Source organism: Varanus komodoensis, unplaced genomic scaffold (genome assembly GCF_004798865.1).
Source record: "Varanus komodoensis strain SLA01 unplaced genomic scaffold, ASM479886v1 scaffold58, whole genome shotgun sequence".
Lineage (NCBI taxonomy): Eukaryota > Metazoa > Chordata > Lepidosauria > Squamata > Varanidae > Varanus > Varanus komodoensis.
Window position 1 is genome coordinate 1,726,947 of NW_025336197.1, and position 13,099 is coordinate 1,740,045.

Below are 13,099 nucleotides of genomic sequence, written 5' to 3' on the forward strand. Positions count from 1 at the left end.
ATTTTTAAGATGTTTATGGTATTTATTACATCTAGTACTATTGTGCCTTTTATGAAGAACTGAAGTTATTGTGTGGTTTTATTGCAAGGTTTTTTCTGTGTTTGATTGTTGTGGTTTTAGTGTGTAATATAATTATTAGTTTGTATCGTGTTTTATTGTGTATTGTATATTATTGCTGTTCTATTATGTAACCTGCTCAGAGAACCATTCAACAGGATAGAAATCTAATAAATAAAATAAATAAACAATAATGTGTCGGGACAAAATGAGCGAAAGCTCTGCCATAATAGAGCTACTAAAAATTAGACTCTGTAAGAACAGCTTTAGACTTAAGATGGGATTCCTGATCTGATTGGGAATGTGTCTTGCTCCCCATATTAGCATTAGAAATGCTATTGTTTGCCTGCCCTGCTCAGGTACAAGCTTAGAAATGTTATCTCAGGTTTACCTCCTGAAAGTTCTTTTTGTGTTGTGTGTCTCAATCACATTCAGCCCTAATCTTTTAGCCTCGGGTGTCAACTGCCTATGTGATTCCTCACCCTCCTCCAAACTGTGTATGCCACTGATAGGCTATAAAAGCATCTTGTGCAGCCTCTGTTTTTGTGATCCCTGCACACATTTCCTGTATGTTGGAATGAACTGTAAACATTGTATTGCGTCCCCCAGTGGACTCTCTCTGGTTTTTCCTTGTCACATGCTTACTCAGAACTAAGTCCCATTTATGTCCAATGGTGCTTACTCATATGTAAATATGTATAGGATGGCAGGCTATCTCATAAGACTCAGATAATTCTGTTACCATTACTCCTAAATGTAAGGTATTGTCTGAGTTGGTCCCACAGAATTTTTCAAGCATTATCATTTACATTGTTCATTATTGCTTAGAAAAATACCTCATCAAAAGGTTAACCATGAAATCATAGCTGCGGTATAAAGTATAAACATACAACAAAATGTTTTCCTTTCTCTTTGTTGGTTTATCATTTGACTCTATTTTATCTTGTTTTGTTTTACATTGGGCTGCCCTGGGTAGATATTTTGCCTATAAAGGTGAAGTGTGCATGAATAAGATCGTTCATACAATGATAATATTGCGGATGTAAAGCATTATGTTCCAAGTCAGTATTATATGTTTTCATCCTATTTATGTTTATGGAGAAGTCCCATTAACCTCAATGGAGCCTACTTCAGACTAAACATGTATAGGATTGTAGTGTAAGGCTGTAATGCTAATAAAGCCTATAGTATTAAATGGTAGGTTATTTCTGAATAACATGTATAAGTTTGTAATGCACAAAAATAAGACATTAGAACCAATGGTGAGGGAATTTTGTAAAATATTCTCACTGGTTATTATTTATCTTATCCATTTAATTAATGTAGTCATTTAAAAATTTGTACCTGATTTTCATTATGAAATCAACAAGGCTGTCAGAGAGAATTTGACATTGATAAGAACAATAACATGTCATTAAAATGGCAGTCTGTTAGAAGAGGTGAGAAAAATGAGGTTTGACTGCTTCTTCTCAAGCTTGCCACACAGTTTCTTCTAACACTTTTGTGAGGGGGATGTGGACTCCGGTCTCAACCACATGAAGAGATGCTGAGTAGAGAAAGTCAGGTTGGCAGTTTACCCGCTGACTTCTTTCTCTCCTGTTTGCTGAGGAGTTGGCTCTCATTTAGATCTGATTTATCATGTTTGGCTTTTAGGTGGTGAGTAAAACTAAAAAGCAAAGCAAAACAAAAAGCACCTTGTCCATTTTGTATGCCACACATGTACTTATTTACTTAAATTCTTCCTTGAGGCTAGCAAACAGCAACTTTCTTGCAAATTAATTACTTGGCATCATCTGTTTGGTCAAAACAAATGTTTAGCATCATACAGCCATGGAAAAACTTGCATTTGTATAGGATAATTTCTTAAAAAATTAGGGAGATTCCATTTTTCCATTAATCAAGCATGACTTTTTATTTTTAATTTCCTTCACAGGTTCTGTTGGGATGGAGTTTAAGCTTTTATCTGAGAGCTTCTCAAACTTAGATTTACTTTAGTTTGATTTTGGTTATGGAATAGCAATAGCAAGAATGGCCACTTGGTGGCGCTAGATTATTCTCCAAAGGGAGTGTGTTTTCTTCACAGCAGACTGCCTAAGAGATCAGTGGCAGAGCTGACAGGTTGGTGAAAAGACTTTCACAGCAGATTTCAAAGATGCAGTTCAGAAATGACTTGATGGCAGCTGTGAGGGTGGGAAGAGATTGGCTTTCTCTTTGCCCTAATGCTCTTACTAAGAAGAGGGGAGTCAGTGGCCCTGGATCCACCTGAAGCGATACACACTCTGATCCTATTCATGGCCAGACTAGGTTCTGTGCACTGATGTTTGCGGGTTTTATTTTCTTCTGTGAATTTGCACTGTGTTATGAACCACCTTTAAGTGATGTTAGCAGTTGGCCTACTAGGGCTGGAGCCCTGAATGTTTCCACTGAAATCCTGAATCTCTGGGAAGTGTCAGAACTAACCCAGCCAAAGCCTGAAACTGACAAGAACAGTTCAAAGCAATCAAAATAGAGAACAAAATAGCAGGTTCATGAAAGGAGGCTCTACTTCTCATTTTTTCCTTTTGCTGCAGCCTCACAGTTTGTGCTCTTTGGGTGCAATCCAGTGAGACTGCCCATAACTCTTTGAACTTGGAGGAATATGGGTCTCCTATGCCCCGTAGGATGGGTGTGGAGGTAACGTTTGCCTCTGCACTGCTTCCACTTCAAACCAGGAGCAAAGGAGGCCGAAGGCACTGCCAGGATATGCTGTACCTTGGTGGTGCCCATCCCCTCCTCTTCTCCAAGGTTGTTCTTCTGACCTTGCAGACAGAGCTGGCACAGTTTCTGCTGTGCTGGCTGTTGGTGGGAGGAGGCCACTCCAAAGTTGGAACTGTTTTCCAATCTTGGAACTGGGAATCCGAATGATCCAGTGCATACCAGAATGTGTAGACAATCATTTCCCACTGACCTGACCTTGTGATTTCATGTTGCCTCAAATCTTGAACAACAGGTTTCCCAACATGGCAGTCTCCAGATGTGTCAGACTATACCTCCCATCATCTTCCAGACAGTTTTTATATATAAGGCTTATTTATCTATTGTACACACTTTTGGTTTTGTGGAAGACCTGAGACTGGAAAACAAATAAGGAGCATTTCCTTTCCAGCCTATTTCTAGACTAGACAGCACTAGTGCAATTCCACAAGTGGAAGAAGTATTTTCATTTGCTTTCAGAAATAATACTCTATTTTCCCTTTTCTAAAAATCTTGCTAGAAGTGCTGTTTAAAAACAGAAGCAAAACTGGAAGCTCATCTTCGGCTAAGATTCTGTCAACAATCATGAGGAAATGAAGGGTGAACAACAAATGCCCTGTGCAGAAAAGCTCTGTATCTAATGCATCTGCGGGGTGCCAGGCTGAGGAAGGTTACTTTCAAATAATGAAAGGAGCTTCACTGTTCAATGAAGGTATCCAGGGACAGAGTGAAGGCAACTCTGTGGATTTCTATTCATACAGAGCCCCTTGTGCCTGACACATCTTCCACAAAAGACATGTAGGGGGAGTTGTTCCTTCATCCTCCCATTGAGTCTGTTCCGTATGTCATGCTTGATGAATGCTTGCATCAACATTACATCTTATCTCAATTCCAAGTCCTCATTCAAGCTGCACTGGCATTTTTCAGTCCAACTGCAAATAATAATCAAGTTCAGTTTGGTGGTCAACAAGCAGCGGGGCCGAGAAGTTAACTTGGAATTAAACCTTCATCTTCAACAATATTTTAAGTGTGTACATTTTTCATTCAAATGATTACTTTAAAAACTCTTTAAAACTCTCTTGTGTGACTCTCATTTATCCCATGGCAAGAATTCAGTTGATTATGATGGAAAGCTTCGTGTCTTTGGTTATTTACCTGAAACATCTACATTATAAATACTCTTAGAAATTGAATGTTTAAACTGTAGCAAAAATCAGCAACACCCTAATGTTTCATATTCAAAATCTAGAAAGCTCTGCTTCCGAGTTCTTTGCCTATTTCATATTGTTTAGATTTCATTTTAGTGTGTTTGCTTCATTTCTTCCCTCCCAGTTTCATGTCACCTGAACAATTGTGACCACCTGGGTGACAATCAGATTCAATTCTTGTCAGCTAGGGGGCTTTAAAAGGGAACAGCTTTCATTTATTCTTCCCCGACAAGGAAAAGTTGCTTTGCGATTGGAATACTAATGTGTGTTTGTTCTATTATTTTTACTTGCTCAAATTGAATAAAGCAAAACAAACCAAAAAGCTCTGATTTAATAATAGCTCTCTTTTTAGGAGAACCTGCAGGCCCTCATTTCATATGACACTTTAATTGACTTGTGCAAGAGAGGACTCGAGTCCTTGTTCTGCTTCTTCCCTTTGATGCCACTGCCCTACTTCAGTTTGTATCATAAACAAAAGTCACCTGTTCACACACACCTCTTCATCCAGGTTAAAAGGCAGAGACAGTTAATCAGTCAGTGGATTCCCTAGTCTCTTGATATCCAGTCAGTTCCAGAGGTAGTTCAATTAAACCTGGCACTTGGGTAGTTCACAAGAGAACATCCAGGCAGGCACAGATTAATCAAAGAAATCAATTTTGACGGGTTTTAGGCTGCCCTTCTATGCACACTTTGCTTGAACTCAGTAGGACTCCCCCTTTAGTGGAAATGCACTGTTAAAAGGTTGGCAAAAATGAGCATTAAGTCTGTTATCGTTTCCAGCAGCAGTATATGACTTTTGAAGAACAATTGTTGTGTAAGTCGGAACTGCAGCAAAATGTTGCAGCGTGGAGCACTCCCGCTTCTAGGCAGTCATGCTTCTTATGTGGGGCCTCATTCCCTGTCTCCCAGGTTATCAGGAGACATTCAGGATTCCATGACTGAGCATGCTCAGTCCTCACTGGGCTGTTGTGGGAGTTGTGTGGTTTCCCCCTTAGATACATGTTGTGATCACAATTTTATATATATTGCTATTTCCGAAAATACTGGGGTTTCCTTCAGCATGCTTGTTTCTAGTGATCCCACAATCTTGTCAGCAGTCACCAGGTGAGTTTGCTGTTAGAGGGAACATATGTTCAGATTTGGCATAAAAACAGAGACTAGTATATGACCTCGAAAAGATTTGCTGGATGCTTTAAATGTAAATTTGAGCATCTAAACAGAGTTAGGCATCTGTTCTGGTTTCAGAAAGAACTGTCTTTCTCCCTTTCTAGAGTCAGAATATAAATTGTCCATTCAGGTCTGTTCGCATTGGAACATTGTGTATTTATAGTTTGTGGTTTAGTCCATAATCAGGAATGTGGGAAACAATCCCAGGGAAAAAAATAACAGTTTGAGTGCGGAATTCTTTTGTGCACACTCCTATATATTGTGGGCATGTCTGTACTGCCCAAATTCTTTGCATCTGGTATGCAACCTGGACAGCCCTGGACAGTCAGCACACAGCTGTAGCGTAGCTCTTCAGTTTCAGGATCACTAGATACAAACACGACCAAGAGCCAAATACACAAAAGAAAAATACCTCTGAGTAGAAGGGAGCTTAGCTTCTGGCATTTACCTGTAATGGCAATGAACAATGTACTCCTGAAGTCCATGCACCTTATTCCCAGGAAAAGTGTGTTTAGAGTTGCAGTCTAAACTGGACATTGTTTTTGTGCAAGAACTGGGAGACTGTCACAGTCTTTCTCTTCTTTGAATTATGTACAACCATGATGAGTCAGCCATGTCTTCTCTTGGCCTGGAGTGGTAGTTCTGCAACTGTGAAAAAGCCCCTGGGACATGGTCGCTACTCACTCTTGTTTCCCCTTCCCACCTAAACCGGACACTGTGTCCCTCACCACTGCCATTTCCGGCCATTGCTACTGGAGGACGATTTAGTTGCTGATTTCCTTTCATTTTCTTTTCATTTTTAATAGCAAATTAAGCAATGTTGCTGTTTTTAAATGAAAGCAAGAGAGAAAGTTAGTAATACACAGTCTCTCTGTAGGAACAGAAATCACTATGGACTGTAAGATATATAAATGCAACAAAACAACAACAACAATGGTTTAGAGGTGATCCACCACCTGATTCAACAGGAACCAATGAAATGGACAGGAATCGTAAGCAGTCAGGTTTTAATTAAAGACACAGGAGCCTCAGACATGCTTTTTTTTGTCCATACTGGTCTGGCCAGGTTGCAGTTGTGTTTTATTCTTTGCCTACATAGGTATACAAGATCTGAAAAACATGAGAGGACAACCCAGTAAGACACTGGCCAGCAACAATCAACTCAGTTGCCTGAATACTCCATAAAATCTGAGAGAAGAAAGAATGACTTCTAAGAAAAAAATGTAGAAGCATCTTTTCCTATATGATTTGGGCGGGTGGGCACTGGATTAGGACATCGTGTACGTGCCTGTCCATTCCTTGCTCTCCAATTATGGATACTCCAGCTACCAGTTGACTGATTACCCACGATCAAGAAACACCATCTAATCACAAAGCTGGAAAGAAATCCTGAAGCTCCCGAGCCTGTGACGGAAATCTGCTCTGTGTATTGTTCATAATGTTGTTTCCTGTGGCAGCTAATTCATCCCAGCCATGAAGTGTATCAGCTGGTACAAAGTATTTCAATCAATGCAACCAGCATTCTACAGTGCACCGTTCATTCCTTTTCCCCTCCGTGCTCCCATTACACGAACCTGAGAAACTGGCTTCCAGACTCTTGTCTCATGTGCATGCCTACATGCTCTCTCTCACATACGCTCTCCAGCATTTTCTAGATCCACTGCTGAAAAGTCTGAGCACCTGATAGTAACAAACCTCTATTTTCCATGAACTTTTCACTTGTTTATTTTGTACAGCAACCTGTAAAGTCACTTGGGCAGAGAGAAAGTGACTGAGCTTCACAGCTGAGCTGGGGATTGGGAGTTGGGCCTCTTCCATTTTAATCGGACACTTCCCTATGCAAAAAAGACATGCAGACTTAAATGTTCTGATTGCAAAAAGAATATTTGCAAGTGGTTACACAGATAAAGCACCAGGCCGAGATGAAGGTCAGGACAGAAAGTACAGAGCCACAGTGAACAAAGAAAACATGAACTCAAAATCAGAGCAGTAGACATTACAGCAATTGATGTCCTTTCCCCCATAACAGTTTTTAACAATTACCCTCTTGTTAATAGTTCTTGAGATTCTACCAGTCAAATAACTGCTTATCTGTAAAAGCCTGAAGATGGAGATTTAACTGCCAAGATCATTAGCTTTCATATCGTTCCTTTCCAGATTAGATTTAGAGGCATTGACCAGCAAGTCTCATGAGGTCACAAGCAGATGAGAGTACTTTCAGCTCAAACACTGCTACAATTAATTTACTCCTGCAACTCTGTAAGCCAGCTCTAAAGGCCAATAAAGTGTTTCAAGCAACCGTAAGAACATTAGTTAGTCTTAATGAGAACATTATTGACTGCCGACACACGGAGGAACACGTTAAGACTTTGATATTGTAAGAATCATTTGCTTGCAAAGGTACTGAAACCAGGGCAGATCATGAAAAAGGCCAGGGCTGAACAACCTGTACTCAATTTGCTTCAGGACTTCAGAATCAAGATCCACGCCAGCTCTGCACCATCAGTTGGACAATGAGCATCAGCTAATGCTACAATCCAGCTGGATGGAATTATTCCAGCCGGGGTAATTTAGCTCAGGCTGACTGGCAATTCTTATGATTGCAACTTGCATACTTGGATGGGATGGAGGCTTCCCCACATGCCTTCCTTACCAGGACCAGCATCTCTGGGATGGGATGCAAACAGTGCCTTCTGAACCCAGTGAACTGGCCTCGCCCCCTGCAGGAGCACTTGACCTAGGCCAGTCTTGCTGGAGAAGCACACTTCCACTTGGTGTCTGCTTCAGACTGAGTGTGCATTTCAGTTGTGTCAGTCACTTAGTGTGCTCCCTGTTCTTTGCACTGTAGCAGCTGAACAGTCTCAGATACTGGTGCAATGCCACAAATTGCAGCATCTAATACAAGGCCAACAACGGCATGAGAGGAATTGGGACTGGAATGTATGGGTGGGTGTCCTCCTCCTTCTCGCACTTATGTTCTGCCATTTTTCCTCTTGTGAGGACCTTACAGGAACCTACATAGCTGTATTTTATATTCACAACAACAACCCTGTGGGGTAGGGTGGGCTGAGAGGGAATAAGTGGCCCAAAGTCTAGTGAGTTTCATGGCTAAGTGAGGTCTAGAACCCCAAACCCCCGGTCCCCAGTTCAACAGTCTAACCAACAGCAGCTCTTTTACACTACATAAACACAGGTGGGAAGGGCTTGATCCCTACTCTGTACTGCAATATCGGAGGAAACAGGATGGCTGTCCATGCTGCACATGGCCTTCAGGCACCGTGCTCACTTGTGAGCCTAAAACCTCCAGTAAAAATCCCCTTGTGCATCACGCAATTAAGTGAAGCTGCAAGCAGGGCTTCCTCCAGTTACAGTCAAGATCAGCTGGCTGGTCCTTGCCATGTTGCTCTGCCAGCTAGCTGAGTGCAGCAGGCTCCATCCATCAGTGAGGGGTCTTCAGATCCTTTGGTTACTAGGCCAGAAAAATATGGCCCTTAATTCTCTCCCAGGTTACTTATCCACTCACTGCAAACTGGAAGGCAGAATAACTGTCAAATATAGATTGTGCTAAGGAAAGTTAATCTAATCAAAGGAAATCTGCCCATCTAACGAGTGCTGAGCATATCCAGGGAAGATGAAAAATCATCCAGGAAAGATGAAAAAGCTGCCTGTTTGATGTGATCCTATTAAGATTGCAGTTCTACACACATCAGAGTGTCAGTTCCATTGAATTCAATGGGCCTTCCTTAAAGTAACCCCTTTTGCAAAGGGAGCACATTGTCCAGAAAAAGGAAGAGAAGAGACGTTGATTTGCTTATGCTAGATGCACATTTATAAGGTAATAATTTAAAGAGCAGTAGCATGCCTCTGCTCATTCTGCTCTTCAGGTGTTAGGTACTAAAAGGTAGCTTCAAGGCCCCTGCTCCCCCTTAATTTTTAAATTGGACTTGGAGCAGAGAGTCTTTCACATAATAGAGGATGCCTTTGATTAGAGAACAGTCCTTTGCAAAGTAGGACAAATGGCCACTGTCTAAGTAGACATGCACAGGAAGTGCACCTTAATGTGCACTTCCTATGTGCAGATGTGCAGACAGTCCTCTGCACATCTGGGGAGAAAAATCACTCACAGTATGGTCTGAAGGCCCATACAGCATCCACCATGTTGAAGCTAAGCAGGTCTGGGGCTGGCCTGAGCTTGGAAGGGAGACCACCTGGGAACTGCATGCAGCCACTTTGAGATCCACAATGGGAGAAAGGTGGGATACAAATGTAATGCATAACATAAATAAAATTAAAACATCCTACAATTCCCCAGGGAAATGCTAGGGGTTGTAGGATCTATGTATTCATTTGGTCCAAACATATGAAGGGTGACACCCTTAATGTATTAAATATGAAAAGCTATTAAACTCAGCCCAATTCTGGAAAATTAAAATAGCAGACCCATTGCATTTAAATATCTATAGTTACACCCCCTCGGCCAAACAAGATTTTTCAGACAAAAGGCCATTTAAAAAATGAAGGCATCAACAGTCATCCAGAACACGAGGAAGGTTTGGTTGGCAGTGTGCATTTTCATTCATTCATTTAAAGCATGTATATCTCATTCCTCAGCCAAAAATCCTCCAAGGGAGAGTTGCATGTAGCCATTACAAACAAGGTATGGAAGGAAAGTGGACATGGACAACTCAGAGGCATTTCTCTAAGTTATGAATCATTGGACATGTAAGGGCTGAATGGGAATAGCATTTCTTTTTCTTTAGTGAAAATGGTCAGTGTTTGGATTCTCAGGCAGCCGAAACTACGTTCTCAACTGGAGATTAAAGGGAGAGGATTCTAGTTGAAAATTAATAGAGTGTCAGGTAGTTTTTATGCATGATGAACTGTAATTGGAAGGGAAGGCTGGGTGCGAACAGGAAAATGCTCCTGCCCCCAATAGATGTGTACCGTTGTTATTTCGTTGGGTATTCAGCTGTCTTCTCAAAGCTGAAAAGACTTTGGTGAAAATAAGTATGGCACTGCTACTACACTCACCTTATTTCCAACAAACTGAAAATGGCAGGCATATTACATTTCTGCAGGCTAAGTGAAACTTAAAAAGGCATATTTTTGGATTGAATTCAGCCATGCAGCTAAATCTGGGCATGAACTGAACCAAATTCATGCTCTCTGAACAGTTGCTTTCTTCCTACCATAATTCTTCAAGTACTGGATAGCGCTTCATAACGACACTGCACTGTTTCCTCTGTGTACATCTTGCTTTATTACACATGCAAAATTTGGTATCTGGTACAGATGCTCTTTTTCTAAGAGGAATGATTTGTTGAGTGTTTTGGCAATATCCAAAATATTTCCGTTATATTGGAGATGAGCAAAATTTTAGATCTGGGTAAGGCAAGTCCTGAGAACTTGGCTATGATCCAAAGAGCCCTGTGATTTGCTCATGTTGTCCTCTTCTGATGATAGTGCGGCAAACGGCATCAGATGCTCTGCTAGACCTTTATCAGGAGCTTTTGAGGAGTCACAGAGGTACAAATAGAAGAGCAGCTTGGAAATTTCACTGCATAGACAGATGAATCCACAATGGACCTTTGGATCCAGCTGCTTAATCATTTGCTTCGGTATATATCAAATTGTGACTTTGGAGTCCTGTTCAGCACATCTTTCTTCCTGACAATATTTTTTTAGAAATGTAGGAATCTTTATAGCATGATTAAGAACACTGTCAGGCCTACTTTTCAAAATGTGTAACACATTTAAAATTGGCAATGAATTAAATCACTAGGCTTAAAAATGTGTATGTTACAAGTACTGTTAAACTGACATTTTTCTAACATGTTTTATTGACTCAAACTTTATGTAAACATGTTTATATGGATAGTAGCCATCCCTGTACTCCCAGGCTAAGGTGGTTGTCACTTGCAATAATTTCATGTCTAATGACAATCTGTATTTACATCTCCAAGGTATAGCAATGGGAGCACCTGTGGCCCCATCATATGCTGATCTACTGATGGGGCAATTCCTCAAAACGATCAATAGAACTTCCACCTGCAACCCCAGCATGCAATGGCATTATAGAAATGATCTTTTTGTTATCTGGAAACTTGAAGAATGTTAGTAAGTTTATCAACACTGTATGTTCCATTACTGAAAACCCCAAATTACCCTTCTGGCTTGTTCTCTGAACCACTAAAACAAATTGTTACACGCGTCCATTGTAAGCCTACAGATTCCTGCCCTTACCTTAACTACAAGTCATGTCATCAGAACCAACTAAAGAGGAACATAGCTTGGTTAATGGGGAAAATTTTGCAAGAAGATTAAATGAGCTTCAAGAACATCTCCAACCCTGCAGACACTCTAGTCACAGTATCGACTACAATGTCAATTCAGCATTAGTATTGTCTAGGGATGATATTAGTATTGATAATATTAATAGTAGTAATAGTTATAATAATAATAATGTGTATATAATTTCTATACTGCCCAACAGCCAAAGTTCTCTGAGTGGTTCACAAAAACACATTAAAAATAACAACAAACATACATCATATTAAAACATTGAAGCATCCTACGAAGTTTACAATAGAGAATTTAAAACCAAATTGAAAACAGATTTATATGCAGGCACACACACAGAGACAATAAGAACTTGAAGAAAAATCTTAAGACCTGTTTAACAACTAGCAGGCTCCAGTAGACTACTTGAATGCCTTCAGTAGAGGACATTGGTCTTTAGCTGGCACCAAAAAGAGAGCAAAGTTAGCTTCAGGTGGGCCTCAGTGGGCAACTCATTCTATAATGGGGGTGGGGGGACCACCACTGAAAAGGCCCTTCTCCTTACTGCCACCATCTGAACCTTTCTTGTAGGTGGCAGTCAAATGTAGGCCTGTTTGTAATGTCTGGGTAGATGAAGTTCAGGAGAGGTGATCCATCAGGTATCCTGGTCCCAAGCTGTGTAAGGCTTTATAGGTTAAAACCAAAACCCTTGAATTGGGCTCCGAAGGATATATGACATATATAGACAACCTGTGCAAGCAAGTCAGAATTGGTGTTATGTGATCAGATCACCTGATCCATGTTATTAGTCTGGCTGCGGCATTTTGCATAAGCTGCAGCTTCCAAATAGTCTTCAGGGGCATCCCCATGTAGACTTCACTGCAGTAATCTAGCTCAGAGATTACCAGAGCATAGATCACTGATAGCATGCTAGTTTGTTCTAGATGGGGGTATGGCTGAGGCACCATTAAAGGTGATAGAAGGCACTCCAAATCACTGAAGCTACCTGGGTCTCAAGTGACAAAGATGGCTGAAGCAGCACTCCCAAGCTCCTTGAAGAAGCAAAGGTGAATACTAGGAAAGGAAATTATATTCCATTTGTTGCAGGACTATCATCCTGCTGCCCCAGATCATGAAAAATAATGAAAGATAGTTACCCTATTATATTCTTGTTGTGCTCATTTAATCTTCACTCCTCATCAATCATCATAACAAGCAACTAGCATTAGTTACATCTGGGGTCATTTTGTTACCCCAGGCAAAAGGAAAATGGCACTTATGAAAGACCCTCGTTCTAGCTGAATTCTCCCTTCCCTTCCTGGAATTGGTTTCAGTCAGCATAAGAATGGCTTTTAGTTCTCAGAAAGTACAAATAATTTAAGGTTTAATCTTTCTTGAAGAAATGCATAACAGTGCTTGGCTAATTTCCATTTTCTTTGCATAGCAATAGTTTGGCCTGCTACATTAAAAGAAATCCCATAGAAAAGCTTTCCTTCAATGCATTTTAATACTGTTTGTTGAAGATTTTAGCTAAAAATCTTAGCTTTTGGAAGAGACAAGATGACTTGTATTTAACAACCTGGGGCATATTGTTGGGGGGGGGGAAGTATCCCATAGACTTATTCTTATGTGATCTTACACCTTTTAGGACCCAG